Raw genomic sequence first — 13,139 nt, 5'->3', positions numbered from 1 at the left:
TGAGTTTAAGGTCAAGAGGGAATCCATGGTGATTCCCATCTGTGAGAGAGGGAGGCAGAAGGAGGATGAAGGGGCAAGGAGGGAGAGAGTAAGAGATTGAGAGAGAGAAAAGGATACCATGTTGATTTCCGTGGTGTCACTATTTCCCCGCGGCCAATTTCAAGCTACTAATGATTTAAGGATCAGCTTGCAAGAATTCAGAATATTTAACAACGGGTTCTCCCAAGGTGGAGGGAGCTGGCTCCAGCCCCACTAAAGGAGAGGGAGGGAGGGAGAAGGAGAGGGAGATAAAAGGAAAAAAGAAAGAGAGAAAGGGAGAGAGGAGAGAAGGAGGGAAAGAGACTTGAGTAGGCACACGAGCCAGGATTTACTGAGGTCTCACTAGGTGCTAAGCACTTACATTGATTATTTCACTTTATTTTCCCTATAGCCCTATGCCATAGGTTCCATTATTCTGTTATCTTTATGTTCATTTGAAAATGAGGAACCCCAGGCACAGGAAGTTAACTAGCATGCTTGAAGACCCCTGGCCAGTTTGTGGTAGGAGAAAATTCAGGCAGTGAGGCTCCAGGCCTTTCTTCCCAAATGAGATATTGACCTTTAGGGCAGAGTCGGAGCAAATACAAACAACTTGATGCAATCTCACTGTTCCTCACTCAACTAACCTGACTTGGGCCAGAGATGACCTAGGACAGCCGCTCCTTTTTCTCACATCCCCAATTACTGTACACCCGGACTTAATAACTGTTCCTAGCATGAGTGATTTACACAGCTTAGACAGGACGTTCTGAGTCCTGGCTTCCCTCTTTTTGTTGTAAACCTACGTTGGCAGAACAGGTCCTAATCATCAAAAGGTCATTTTTCTTAGCAAAAAACTCCCCCTAACAATTCTCTAATATTCTCTGTTCCTTGAGGTCTATGATCATGTGGCTATTCTTAATTGTATTGTGGAATCTTACATGTTATAGAGTTCTTCCAGAAATCTCATTGTTTTCAATGAGCACGTGATTATTTTAGAAGAGATTACAGGGCAAGGAATGTCTTCTTAGCTTGGAAGGCAGGGATTTGTCATGCAGCTATTTCCTAAGTACCTTCTTTTAAAAATATTTTCTTTTCCATGATCTCCAAGGTTTCACTGGATTCTGAAAACTCAACACCTACAGATCCATCAGTGGACATTTCAGGAACAGATTTGCTCATTGCTTTATCCACATGTAGAAGTGTACATGTGGACTTAGAATGTTACTCTTCAGAAAGAAACTTAAGCAACTAAAAAACAACTTTTAGCTAAGCAAATACAAATGCTTATATCCAACATTCTAAGAAGACATGACAGAGATTTCTTCTGCCCTTTTTAAAAAAACTTCCTTGGACAAGCAGCAAATCTGTTCACTGCCAAAGCATTCCTATACCATATTTATTTCATCTGTATCTTCAAAGTAGAATATGCAGAAATAACAATCATTCATGATAGCACAGAGGAACACAGTTTAAATTGCAATCTATTGGTTTAGTATGTTAATATGTTGGCTTGAAGAGCTCTGGAACATTAAAGCAAAAGTCAGAGGTTCACGGTGGTACAAATAAAATAATAGTTCATGTGGAATGTTAAAAAGCTCGTTTCATACCAGAAATAAAAGTTCTGCAAAATTTTCAGATGATGTTATTCCTAGCTTCAAATGGCCATGTTCTGTTTTCTATTTTCACTTTATTCTGGCACATAGTGGGTGCTTAACACATGGTTGTGAAGGAATGAATGATAGCATACGGGGTGCTGAACTTTGCTAGCGGAAAATCCAAACTTCCTGTATCTTGCTCCTTGGTGCTCATCAAAGTAACTTAGCACTGATGTAGACAATCTAACCAGTATCAACACAGTCGAGAAATACTTCCTCAGAATTAGTAGACACAAGATTTTGCTGCCTTTTTTTTTTAGGAGGTACCTGGGATTGTACCCAGGACCTCATATATGGGAAGCAGGCACTTGACCACTGAGCTACATCCACTCCCCAATTTTGCTGCTTTTAATAAGATATTTAAAGAGGCAATGTTTCCATTAAATATCTTAGATAAATTATTAACTTCAAAAGCAAAACTGCCACCAACAAAAAAACAAAATACGACAACCTTGCCATTGTATTATGAACACAGACCTCCTGCAGCTCTTTGTTTTAGATTTAAAACCACTCTTCAAGAAGTATAACATCTTGGTGTTTGGGCAGTTGCCAAGACCTAATTTTTCCCTTTTATTTGCTTAATTTGTTCTACCCGCTGTAGGGAGCTTGGAAAAAGTACGCGATAAACACAAGAGCTCACAATGGGCAATGAAACCCAACAGAACCTTTGTCCCACAGTCTGTTTCTGTACTGCCTGACTCCAAGTAACAAGGATGAACACACGGTCTTTTTAAGTAATGAGAGTCGCATTCTAATTACACTTTCTGGACATTTCTCATTCTACTTTACCTTCATAGTAAAAAAAAAAAATCAAAAGTAGCCATAATTACAGGCATGCTGGGCTCATAGCCTGGCCTTGCCATTGCGAGCTCCAGGACAGCAGCCATCAAGCATTCATCAAGCCTGACCAGACAGTCTGGGCAACTTGTAAGGCAGTTTTGAGGGGGTAATTCACTGAACTATAGGAAGCCCTCCCAGCAGTGTGGTTGTTGAGCTAGCCATTTTAGCCTCATCAGTAGTAATTTACAAGTACTTTAATGGTGCCGAATCACGGGTCTGCTTCCACATTTACGAGTGGACATAAAAAGTTATGCCTGTTTCACACTGCAAAATGAATATTAATAATAGAAATAGGCTTGGCTTTTAACTGGTATTCCATTGTATTTTCTTTCCCCATAATGCCTCCATAAAACATGGCCCCGGGGTAGAGAGATGAAAGTGGCTGACACAGAACAGAGGCAGATGTGGTCCAGCCTACTGGCAAGGAAGACCACGGCCCTGTTGGTTTAGTTGTGGGAAGGAAATTGGACTCGGCCAGTTACACCAGCTGTCCTCTGCTAACCATGGCAAAGTTTCTGAATCGCTCATCCCAACAGTCCCCCATCTAGCAGCTACAAAAAAAACCCAAGGATATGTTGCAGAAATGAAACAAAAGTTATTCCCTAAATTATAGTGTAATGCATGACAAAATAAATTTCTAGCCAATCCCATCTGTGTATTTACATTTTGGTCACGAATTAAAAATTATTTTTGAAAAATTGTTAAAACTGCCACTCATTGAGAAATAACAATTTAAATCAGAGATTTAGAGAACAAATAGGCTTATTTGTTTCTATTTTGTGAAGATAAAGACCTTGTCTGGTTGGGGCCAGATCCTCAGATACAGCAGCCCTTGTTCACCTTGGTTTTCGCAACTTAGGCACTGGTTTTGGTTGATATGTGTCCCTATAGATAGATGCAAAAGGGATCAGCAGGAGAGAGACTATTCTACTGAGAGAATTATATAAAACCAGTTATGATAGAGCCCATCTCACTGAGGTATCAGGGGGAAGCTACCCATGGTTCAGAAATTGAAAACAAAAGATTTTACCATGACCGAGAATGTACCCTGAGAACAGTTAAAAAATTTAGCAACAAATGCAACATGAAGATGTTGCATATTAATGGATTTTTCCCTTGTTCATGTCCTGTGAGCATATATATTTTAAAGATTTATTTTACTTATTTCTCCCCCCCCCCCATTGTCTGCTCTCTTGTGTCCATTTGCTGTGTGTTCTTCTGTGTCCGCTTGCATTCTCGGTGGCACTGGGAATCTGTGTCTCTTTTTGTTGTGTTATCTTGCTGCATCAGCTCTCCGTGTGTGCAGTGCCACTCCTGGGCATGTTGTGCTTTTTTTGTGCAGGGCGGCTCTCCTTGCAAGGCACAGTTTTTGTATGTGGGGCACCCCTACGTAGGGGGGCACCCCTGCGTGGCACGGCACTCCTTGCGTGCGGCAGCACTGTGCAAGGGCCAGCTCACCATTTGGGCCAGGAGGCCCTGGGTCTGAACCCTGAACCTTCTATATGGTAGGTGGCCGCTCTACCAGTTGAGCCACATCTGCCTCCCTGTGAGCATATTTTTATTTAAATAGACATATAATTCCTGACACAAAAACACATATATATGCCATCTTTGTCCCTTTCTTTCAAGGCCAAACCCTCTGTGAAAATTCCCTTCCTTCTCCCTTCCTTATTAAATGGGTGGAAAATGTAACTCAGAGGAAGAGAAAATTGAAGAATCCATGAAAGCCAAGTGTAGTTCTTCAACCATTTTCAGGGACAATTGGGTGTTGCATAAAAAAGAGGAAAGTTTCATTATTTTGTTGTCTGTTTTTTGGGGGGTGGAGTGGGTGTTCTGCAGTTCTGAACACTATGAGGCAAAAAGAGCAAAACTTCTGGTCTCTCTGGATCAGGCAAGATCTCACTGAGAAGAGGACAGCTGAGCAAAGACTTGAAGGAGAAGTGGGAATGAGCCATGCAGATATTGGGGGAAGCAGTTCTGGCTCCAAGGGAACAGCCAGTGAGCAGATCCTAAGGCACATGCCTACCTGGCATGTCCAAGGCCAGTGTGAGCAAGAAGAGATGACATCAAGGAGGTAACAGGCAGGGTGCTCCAGGGCCTTCTTCACCCTTCATTGTAAGGACTTTGACTTTTACTCCCAGGGAGATGGGGAGCCACTGGCTCAGTGTACTTCTTGATTTTCTCTCTCTCTTAGATCACTTCCACAGCATTGAGTCCAAAGCAAAGGCACATATTTTCATTAATTTGGTGATAATCACTCAGGACAAAGAAGGCGTTCATCAAACATTCTATTTCCATTTCATAGATCATTACCTGCTTATTTTGGGGAAAAGTACGCAGATTCTTCTAGCTGGTACCTAATAGCCATTCTTCCCCTATTCCTAAGTAAGAGAATCCTAATTTTCTTCAAAGCATCAAGATGTCCAGCTAAAAGACTATATTTTGGGGAATGGGAGTGGCCGGGCCCATCTGCCCGCTGGGAGATGGGGTTGGCCTGTGGCCGGTGCCTCCAACCTCGGAGGCCCAGCATGTCGTGGTGATCTCTGGAAATGGTTCGCTATTCCCTTGACCTCGAAAACCCCACAAAAGCATGCAAATCAAGAGTTTCACATCTTCATGTTCATTTTAAGAACACCCGAGAAACTTCCCAGGTCATCAAGCATATGCATAGTCGAAAAGCCACCAAGTATCCGAAAGATGTCTTTTGGAGAAAATATGGCTCTTACTGGGACACGGAGACTGACCATAAGCAAAGAATTCATTTATTGAGAAGCTCTCCCAACGGAGGGGATCTGAAAAACAGACTTCAGTCCCCCCACCAGCATGATGGGGGTCTGAAGAGAGACTTCAGCCCACTCCTGGAAGGAGGGGACTTGAATTTATACAGAACTTTCCTAGGCAGGGAAATGATAGTCAGTGGGAGGGGGTTGAGGGTCTGAGTGAGGTAGTAGGAGGGCGTTAAGGGAGTCAGTCTATGGCTTCTTGGAATGCTGCAGGAGCAGGTGTTTCTTTTGATCTGTAAGGTTTTAAAGGGTTTGTAAATAGTGAAGGTTTCTGTCTCGTCTCCCTCTGTTATGCAGGTAGAGGTAGTAAAGGTCTCCATCTCCCTCTGATATGCAGATGGTGAAGATCTCTATCTCCCTTTACTCCTATCTCTACTGGGTTCCTTTGTTTAACCTGTGGGAAAGTGCCTCATGGGGGAGGGGGTTTACCTTTTCCCAATGCATATCAGGGGAAACTGAGGTATAACTTGTTAATTATTGCACTAACAATGTCACTTTATAGAAGCAATGTGTGCCATTCCATCGTTACCATGGTGGCGCTGGTAGGTGTGCCGAGGCCAAAAAGTGGGGCTGGAAACAGGGTCGGTGGCCCAAAAAGAGTGCTGAAGTTTTGTTGCACATGCTTGACAATGCAGAGAGTAATGCTGAACTTCAGGGTTTAGATGTAGATTCTCTGGTCATTGAGAACATCCAGGTGAACAAAGCCCCCAAGATGTGCCAGCTACTTACAGAGCTCACGGGCGGATTAACCCATACGTGAGCTCCCCCTGCCATATTGAGATGATCCTCACTGAAAAGGAACAAACTGTTCCTAAACCAGAAGAGGAGGTTGCACAGAAGAAAAAGATATCCCAGAAGAAACTGAAGAAACAAAAAGTTATGGCTCGAGAATAACTTCAGCATACAATAAATGCAAATAAAAGTTTTTTTAAAAAAGATTACATTTCCCAGTCTGCCTTGGAGCTCGAGGAGGCCATGCAATTCATTTCTGGCCAAGGAGTGTTGAGTGAGACTTCTAAGAAACTTGCTTAAGGCTGTGAGATGCACCCCTTCTGCTCTTCTTTACTTCTCCTTCCACACCTCCCTTCCTATTATCTGGAATTTAGAGGTGAAGGGTGTAGGTTCAAGAGCCATCTTGGAACATGAGGGGAACTTGAGATTGGAAGCTGTCTTAGTCATCAAAGGGGTGCTGATGCAAAATACCAGAAATCTGTTGGCTTTTATAAAGGGTATTTATTTGGGGTAGAAGCTTACAGTTACCAGGCCATAAAGCATAAGTTACTTCCCTCACCAAAGTCTGTTTTCACATGTTGGAGCAAGATGGCTACCAACGTCTGCCAGGGGTCAGGCTTCCTGGGTTCCTCTCTTCCTGGGATTCATTTTTCTCCAGGTTCAGCTTCTCTGTTTCCTCCACAGTCATTTCTAGAGTATGAGGCTTTCTAGGCTTTGCCTCTCTCCACAAGGTCAGCTGTAGACTATCAGGTGAATGGCTCTGTCTCTCTCCCAGGGGATTCTGCTGTGTCTAACGAGCTGTCTCTATGCCTCTGTGTTCTTCTCCTGTGTGTTCACTTCCCCGGCTCCAGCTCAAGACTCCAGCATCAAAACTCCAACTCTGGCCTTTGCCATGTCTTTTATCTGTAAGTCGCCACCCACCAAGGGGCGGGGACACAACACCCTACTGTTGTGGCCCCATCAAAGCCCTAATCATAATTTAATCACTCCCAGTTTACAAACATAATCCAATATCTATTTTTGGAATTCATGAACCAAATCAAACTGCTACAGAAGCCATTCTCTACAATGGTAGAACAGAAAGGTAGAAGGAGCAGGAGACCCAGGTAACTTCAGTGCCCACCCCAGTCTTGTGCTACTGACTGTAGACTTCTTTTACAGAAGAGAGAAACATCTGTTTGTTAAATCTACTGCTTTGTTATTTTTTTTAAGTTGTCTATTATGTGTAATGAAACCTAATTCAAATCGAGAGGTTTAGGATGTTTTATTCTTTTGTGTTTTCCTCCTTTAGCTTTTTAAAAAGACTAAAAAATTACTCCTTTTGCTTTGAAATAATACATCTCTCTCCTTGAAAACAAGCACCACAAATTTAGAAAATCTCATCACCAGGGAAATAAGGGAGCCAGTTCAAATAGCACTGCCTATAATAAAGGTATCTTGAGTAGTGAACTGTGGAAGCAGGAACCGAGGCCAAGACCATAGACTAACTGGCTGAACTGATCATATACAGAGAGAATGGAAATCTTTTTTTTTTTAATTTTAATTTTTATTTATTCATTTTTTAAAAAAATATTACATTCAAAAAATATGAAGTCCCCATTCACCCACACCGCCCCCACCCCACCACTCCCCCCACAGTAACACTCTCCCCCATCATCATAACACATCCATCGCATCTGGTGAGTACATCTCCGGGCATCGCTGCACCCCATGGCCAAAGGTCTACACCATAGCCCACACTCCCCCACGTTCCATCCAGTGGGCCATGGGAAGACACACAATGTCCGGCAACTGTCCCTGCAGCACCACCCAGGACAACTCCAAGTCCCGAAAATGCCTCCACATCTCATCTCCTGAGAATGGAAATCTTTATCCTGTATACAGGACACCTATAAAAATGGCTGTCCCCAATTATGTAGAATCAGACATTTCCACTGGAAAATGCTACTATTTATTTCTTCAAGTTTTCTTCAAGTTAAGAGAGCAATATCTGATGTAAAAATTTTCTCATTTCCTTCCCCTTAAAAGATATGCAAGTGGGTTCAAATTTCAGTACTATACATTATTGTAGCAGGATTAACTATGATGGAATTAAAATGACAAACTCAACTTCAATTCGGGCATGGCACACAGTAGGGGCTCAAGGATTGTTTTTCTGAGATTTCCCCACTATGGTCCCAATTTCTGTCATTTGTGTCCCCCCATCTCACTAATCAAAATAGATCAAATAAAATCGCCTGGTCTTTTCAAAGGGGTATAAGGATCAGATCAAATATACAAGGCATGGAAGCTCTCTAAAGAAATGAAAAGCATCATCATCAGTGGTTGCATGATTTATGTCATTATTACATTTTTTTTCATCAATTCATTATATTATAAGAAAATCATTTCTGGTTCATTCTCCAAGCCCAGACATTCTGCCAACCAGTTCTAATTATTAAGAAATGACATTATCTTATATTTTGAGGGCACTTAAACAGCTTTCAAAGCAATTTGAGATGTCTTGTTGTCTCAGATACTTGCAACAACACTGAGACATAGGACTGATTTAATGGTGACTCTCATTTAACACTTGAGGAAGGAGAGGATGAAGTGAATAAGAGAGAGCAACTGACCCAAAGCTACCTAGCTGGGAAGTGAGAGAGAGAAGTTTTAGAAGTGACTCTTCTGATTGCAAATCTAGTGTTTGTTTTACCCTATGGATTTTTTCCATGATGGATGACCACAATAACTTTGGCTGAGAGAGGAATTTATGAAAACCCCTTAACTCAGAATTTCAAAATAGCGTGGTCCACCCATGGATTTCTGTGTGTGTAAACAGATCAGCCAGGTATGAAACAGGCTGAGAATTAATTCCTTTAAGTCTTGTGGTTAGGTTGCCAGGCCATCAGAGAGGCAATTTTCTGAGCAGTAGTGGGATGTTCAAGCAGGGCCTTACGTACCCAACCAGGGGAGATGCCAAATCCACATCTGCTCAACATACAGTGGGAAAAGACTGGCATGAGATCAGTTCTGTCTTCCTATATCAGGAGATGTTTAATCTTCAATGTGTCACTTAACTTGAAGTCAAATACGTAAATGTTAAGTTCATGAAACAGAAGCACTTTCATTGCAGTATGGATGCCCTATGATCACTGTACTTCCATGAAGACAACAATAATTCCCAATAACCTTTCTTGCATTAAAAACAGCAAACCCATTTGCCTAGATAATTTAATCTCGACTAGGCATATGCCAAGAATGTTGTTTTCTTTCCAGCTGAAGATTTCTTAACTCAATCAATAGCATAAATAATAAATTTCACAAGGAAAAAAACCTGTACTTACTTACTGGTCTTGAATTTGCCTAGTCCACATTGCATGCTTGAAAAATTTTTATTTAAATTGAAGAAGCTCATTTTATTTATTAACATGTTTCTGGGCAAAGAATTAGGTAGTTTTTTGTTTGTTTGTTTTTATATTCAAATCCTGTGATCTTCTTATTTGCCAACAGCATGAATTCTAAAGAATAATTTTCTATTCTCCTTAGCTCTAAACATAGTCTCCCTCAAAATGGAGGACAAAGTTCTAACAAAGGCAAGGTCATTTATCAAGAGCAGCGACTCTCGATAAATTTTGAGGGAAGCTTATTTTGTTTGGAAACCACGAAGTGCTTCCACTTTGATTGACTGAGTACACAAATGTTCCATCATTCCCTAACGTGCACAGTCAGTGGATTCTAAGGAGAGTCAAGCATTACTTGCTGTATAAAATTAATCTCTGTTCTACAAATACTGCCTTTGTAAAAACAAGGATAGTTGATGCCCATGACACCTAAACCCAAATCATGTTTCCTAGAAAAGTTGAAAGCGGGGTTTCTGTTGGGAAGACAAAATACATTTAGTTTGGTCAAATAAAATGGAAAGGGAACAGTGAAAAGGAAAAGAATTTAGCAGAGGCATGACGCTTATGTTTGTCCTTAGTTGTTTTGCTAAAGACTATGCAAATACGCAATAGTCTCTGCATGTCAAGCATTGTCTTCGCTCATCCAAACAGGATTTCACCAAGAACCTGTACAGATTTCAATTTACATATTTATTCTACATGTAAGTAAATAGAACCAGGCCCTGGATCCAATATGGAGTTAGGCTGTAAAGCAATTATCTAATCACTGGTGACCCAGAGAAATATGAAAAGTCTAAGAAGCATTATCTCATTTAATGCTGATGCACTGCATTCATTCCAACTTAACTTCCCGCTTTACACCAGGGATGGATTTGACTCACACCGCCCCCCTTTTACAAATAATTTTAAAATTTTTGTCAGCTAAAGCAAAGATCACCACAGAAGGTTTAAGGATGAGATTTTAGGAAAAGGAGAAGGTTTTCTCCCGCTTTGCTGGTTGGTGCCTTGGGTGACTCGGGAAAGCTGCAGGATGGGACACGTTTGTTCTGGGCCTACTGCTGGGGAACTGCTTGTTCTTCCTTGAAATTCATTTCTAAAGCCATCTGGGGTTCTCTTCATTACCTTAGACAAGTGGTTCCCAACTTGAGGAATTTCACCCTCCAGGGAATATTTGGCAATGTCTAGAGACATTTCCTTGCCCCCGAGAAAACCTAAGCTTTAAGAGAGAGGAGCTCACCTCCCCACATTTCTTTCCCTTTCCTTTCTCTGCTCCATGAATTATCCCAAGTCCACCTTGTGTCTCTCTGAAATCATGGGATGGGGAGAATAATATGGAGGGGTTTAGGGTCTATTCTGGGTCATTCAGTCAAGGTACAGGGAGACCAAAACCAAGACGGACAGGAAATTTGAACTCAATAAATCAGGGTTTTCAAGTTCAAATTGCTAAGATGTACATTAGGCCAGTTTTTAGAAGATGCAGTAAACGATATGGAAGCTTAAGTTCTTCAAAGCAAGCTAACTCACCATGTGGCTTTCTTACTGGAACACACTTATCTTGGGAGGCTAAAATATGAATTATAAAAGAGTTCTGTTAGTAGCTGTAGGTTTTCTCTTTTCCTCAAAAAGCAAAAACATCCACATCCCACGTTTGCCTTGGCGGCATAACCGACAGAGCTAGAAGGTACAAGGAAGCTGGCCCTAAAAATAATGAAAACCCCATGAAATCATGATTTCAATAGCTTCCACTTCTACTAAGCTCGCTCAAAAGCTTAGGGCCTTTTAGCCTTGTGATGTAAACTCATTACATTCAACAGGCAGAACCCAGAAGCTAACAGCTGTTAGTAACCATTTAGTTAGACCCACACCTTTCCCTAAGGCACCCAGCAGAAGCCCTTACCTTCATGTGGCATTTGAGCCCCTGAAATGTGGCCAGAATGAATTAAGATGTGCTGTGGGCATATAATACCTACTGGAATCTGAAGACTTAGTACAGTAAAAAGAATGTGAACTATATTAACAATTTCAAAAAGATGCTGATTGCATGTTGAAATTATAATCTGGATATATTAGTTTAGCAAAATCCATTATTAAAATTACTTACACTTGTTTCTTTTTATCTTGCTTAATGTGATTACTAGAAAAATTTAAATTATATATGTGGTTTGCCTTATATATTTAACATTTATTGAGATATAATTGACATACCATGCAATTCAGCCTTATAAAGTGTACAGTTTAGTGGGTTTTAGAATATACACAGAGTTGTGCAACAATCACTGCTATCTATTTTTAGAATCACCCCCAAAAGAAACCTCATACCCATTTGTAGTCATTCCTCATCCCCTCCAGGCCCTGACAAAAATTGCTCTGCCACCTTCCGTCTTCATCGATTTGCCTTTTCTGGACATTCACATAAACAGAATCACACAGTATGTGTTCTCCTGTGTTTTGTTTCTTTCACTTATCCTAATGTTTTCCATGTTCATCCATGTGGCACATACCAGTATTTCATCCCGTTTTATTTCCAAATATTATTCCATTGTTCAGGCATACCACATTTTGTCTATCCACTCATCAGCTGATTTATACTTAAGCTGTTTCCACTTTTGGAGTATTATAAATAATGCTGTAAAGGTTTTTGGTTGGGCAATATTTTCATTTCTCTTGAATATATATATGTATTTACTAAGGAGTGGAGTTGTTGGGTAATATGGTCACTCTGTGTTTAATATTTTGTAAATCTTCCAGATTGTTTTCCAAAGCAGCTGCATCATTTTACATGCCCACCATCAATGTATGAGGGTTTTTCTATATCCTTGTCAATATTTGTTATTGTCTGTCTTTTTGATGTTATCCATCCCAATGGTGTCCTAGTGAAGTGGCATCTTATTGTGGTTTTGATGGCATTATATTTTTATTAGAGAGTGTTGAGTTGGATGATCTTTACATGGGAGCTATAAGCACATCAATTTGTCAAGTCCTCAAGGACAATTTGCTTGCATACCTTGCAGACTCCATGATGATTTCTCTTTCCTGGTTTTCTTCCACCTCCAGACCTACTTGTCTGCATAGCAGTGCTCATAGTAATGCTGTGCCCAGTAAGCACAGGCGCCTTCACAGGACAGGGCACCCAGCATGGCAAGCAGGAGAAATGATATTTGTCCAGTAGAATGTGGAAAATAGAAGAGGCTGCTCACCAGACACAAATGACCCTGCCACTCTAGCCACCCTGAAGACTAAAGAGTAAAAAATCTGGGCACACCTACAACCAAATATTAATATCTAGTAATTCATATTTATCATCTAAACTGGGACAACTGTTTGCACAAAACACAGTGAGAGTAGCAATTATGCTGGGACTATGGGCATAAAACAAGATTGTTGCAAACAAACTATGTCACATGGTCACCCTGCTTATTGCCTCTTTGTGGCATGCTGGTTGGGGAGCTGCCCTTGCAGGCTGGGTCTCCGTAGAAGGAGCTCATTACACGGTGTTTGGGAACTTCCCAACTGCCCAACTTCTCGTGGCCAAAAGAATGTAGGGGCTCTGTGTTCCTAAACGGTTGGTCAGTCTCAATATGTGTTGTTCCATTAAAATAATCACCTTTTTAAGTGGAAGTTCTTGGAGGGAGGGACTCAAAGATGAAAGGTGAGTCATCATCATTGTGGTAACTTTGTTACTGGTAGAGAACAGATATGATTCTCCATGGAGTCCAGGGATCTTG

The 13,139-nt window shown here is 41.1% G+C and overlaps 1 protein-coding gene across 8 annotated transcripts in view; it reads right to left on the bottom strand.

The window, feature by feature from the left end:
• The window catches only part of FRMPD4 (FERM and PDZ domain containing 4), a 954,164-nt gene that overhangs the window by 275,867 nt on the left and 665,158 nt on the right, over nt 1–13,139 (bottom strand). Inside the window, exon 1 of one of the 8 annotated variants that reach the window (XM_071212928.1) lies at nt 10,939–10,977. The exons of the other annotated variants lie outside the window; for them this stretch is intronic. The gene's annotated coding sequence lies outside the window, so the exon portion shown is untranslated. Of the gene's footprint in view, nt 1–10,938; nt 10,978–13,139 lie in introns of those variants that run through there. 8 annotated transcript variants of the gene reach the window in all.

This window comes from Dasypus novemcinctus, chromosome X, assembly GCF_030445035.2.
Source record: "Dasypus novemcinctus isolate mDasNov1 chromosome X, mDasNov1.1.hap2, whole genome shotgun sequence".
In the NCBI taxonomy this organism is placed as follows: Eukaryota; Metazoa; Chordata; class Mammalia; order Cingulata; family Dasypodidae; genus Dasypus; species Dasypus novemcinctus.
This window is presented reverse-complemented; position numbering and strand designations above follow the sequence as displayed.